The sequence below is a fragment of the Engraulis encrasicolus genome, chromosome 4 (assembly GCF_034702125.1).
Source record: "Engraulis encrasicolus isolate BLACKSEA-1 chromosome 4, IST_EnEncr_1.0, whole genome shotgun sequence".
NCBI classification, from domain to species: Eukaryota; Metazoa; Chordata; class Actinopteri; order Clupeiformes; family Engraulidae; genus Engraulis; species Engraulis encrasicolus.
In genome coordinates this window covers 51,762,872-51,765,371 of record NC_085860.1, presented here as the reverse complement: position 1 = coordinate 51,765,371, position 2,500 = coordinate 51,762,872, and the positions used below count along the sequence as shown (strand labels likewise).

Sequence of the window (2,500 nt, the reverse complement as noted above, 5' to 3'; positions counted from 1 at the left end):
TTATTAAGTAATGAACTAATATTTTCTAGTATGGCCCAAGTACAGGCATTTTTGCAGCTAAAAATGGCTATTTCTGGACATTCAAAATGGAGGACCATGGAGAAGATCCCCCTTTTCATGTATGAAAAGTGCAATTTTTCCAGTCATAATGAATACTTGGAATTTCATGGTGGTGGTAAATATTCATGAAAAAGGTAACATTAGTGAATGGGTAGCATGAATTCTGGAAGTAAACAACTAAAAATCTCACACAGTGTCCCTTTCATGCTACTTAACCCTAATCATGGACTTGAATCTACTGTAGGAGCAGTATGGCTGACTCTGCTTGACAAAGCACATTGATGGGATAAGCAAAGTGTTCCATGCAGTATCTCAGTATGTAGGAATGGTATAGAATAAAAGGCTGTTATTGCCATTATGACAGATTTAGGGATGAGTGACAGAAGGAATGAGTGCCAGTTTTGTTTATGTATGTGTATGTCATGATTCATCTGTATTTGTGTATAGCCATCTCTGGTGTCATTATGTATGTACATGTGTGAGTGTATGTCTGTGATGTTGAAGAAGGTGCTTGGAAGGGGGTGGAAGCGCGCGCGCGCGTGTGTGTGTGTGTGTGTGTGTGTGTGTGTGTGTGTGTGTGTGTGTGTGTGTGTGTGTGTGTGTGTGTGTGTGTGTGTGTGTGTGTGTGTGTGTGTGTGTGTGTGTGTGTGTGTGTGTGTGTGTGCGTACAGTAACTGTTTAGATAAGGATGGCGGACGCTGGAGGGACTAAGAGAACTCTGAGCCTTCGGTACAAGATAGAAGAACATGGCTGCTTGCACACACACACACCAACAATAGATTATTATGAGAACTGCGTGTGTCTGTAATATGCTTACTATAAAGACCTGTTGTACGGAAGGATAGTTCAGTTCTGATCATGCAAATCGAGAGCCTGCATATGGCATCGAGGATAGATGAAATTATAAACTCCGAAGCTCTGTAAACATGCTTTATCTACTATGGAAATTATTGTATTTGGCAAATAAATGTATTGGATATTGGAAATGGACACCAGACTCTCAGACTGTTCTTCAAAAAGAACATGCCGGATTTTGAGCCAAACACATATGGTAAGTGGTTTTAAAGGTATGGTAGAATGGCCAAAAATCCAACAATCACCACCATCTTAGTTTGGGGGTAGCGTTTCTTCAATTAAGATCAATTGGCGTTAAGGCCATACACAATTATCCTGAAAGTAGTGGTAAAACGTTTGCACGGCAGTGCGAAAAACAAAGGAACCCTTTACCACACCAACCTGTATACTGTACCAAGATGGCGAGGTTTGAGGCTGGCCATGGTAAAGGCCTGAACGCGGCATCTACTGTTCTATATCTATGCCACACAGTCATGCCTACACTACCTGAGCGACGGAAGTCATTATTTCTAAACTAATAAAGCGACCAAAGCGAATTCGCCAGCTAATATGATAGTAATGAGTTATGACGTGGTGTGGTGAAAACTAATTGTAACGTTCATATCTCCGAATGTCCCAGGCTGACAATCCAGAGCAGTTGTGTGATTAGCTAAATCAAACATGTCAATGTCACGTCCAGAGCGAATAAAGAAAATTCCTGGCCAAACTTCTTCAGCGATCTCAGCTACTTGGGTAGCAGAGGTCGTTTCTAGTGTACACGTGGCATTACCACTACACTTCTTCATCTGTATGGGCTCAGAGATACCGGTCATGCAACATGATCTCCAGAATTCCGTGCTCCTGGACACGGATGTTAAGGACACAAAATCTGTGTCCAGGAACACAGATTTTGCCAAAATTCTGTGCTCCTGGACACGGAATTGTTTTCCGTGATGGACACACAGAAGGACTCTCTCTATACTCCCACAGCTCTATGTTTCCACAGTGTTGTGTTTTCTCAGGATTTTTCTAATTTCAAATATTTTTTCTCAAACAAAACATTTCTTACTGACAGGTTAGGGTTAGGGATTGTTTTGGTCTGGGCACAGCTAGTATTCTTTCATTCATTATATGAATTTGATAGCCTATCAACCAACTGGGAAAGGTATTTCTCAAAAATATCTCTTTAATGACAGGTTAAGGTTAGGGAATGTTTTGGTCAGGGCACAACTTAAATTGCTATAGCATTATTTTGTTTAGGATTAGCATTTGGTATGTATTTTCGAATGATAGAGTTGATACAGTGCTGTGGGAATATAGAAAGCACTTCCGTGTGCCCATCACAGAAAATTTTGGCAAAATCCGTGCTCCTGGACACATATTTTGTGTCCTTAACATCTATGTCCAGAAGCACGGAATTTTGGAGATCAGGCTGAGTCATGTTTTAGGATATGTAACACTTGAGGATGTTTAGCATATTGCATAATAATATGTTGGGCCACAATGCCAGTCTTTTGGGACATTCAATGTTGTAGAGCACACAAACATACTCAATACTCACGCACATTGATAGATCCACCCATAGACAAAGTGACACCCACATTTA

The 2,500-nt window shown here is 40.8% G+C and overlaps 1 protein-coding gene across 1 annotated transcript in view; it reads right to left on the bottom strand.

Moving 5' to 3' along the window:
* tat (tyrosine aminotransferase) overlaps positions 1 to 2,500 on the bottom strand; it is a 24,565-nt gene that overhangs the window by 12,342 nt on the left and 9,723 nt on the right. The window lies entirely within an intron of this gene.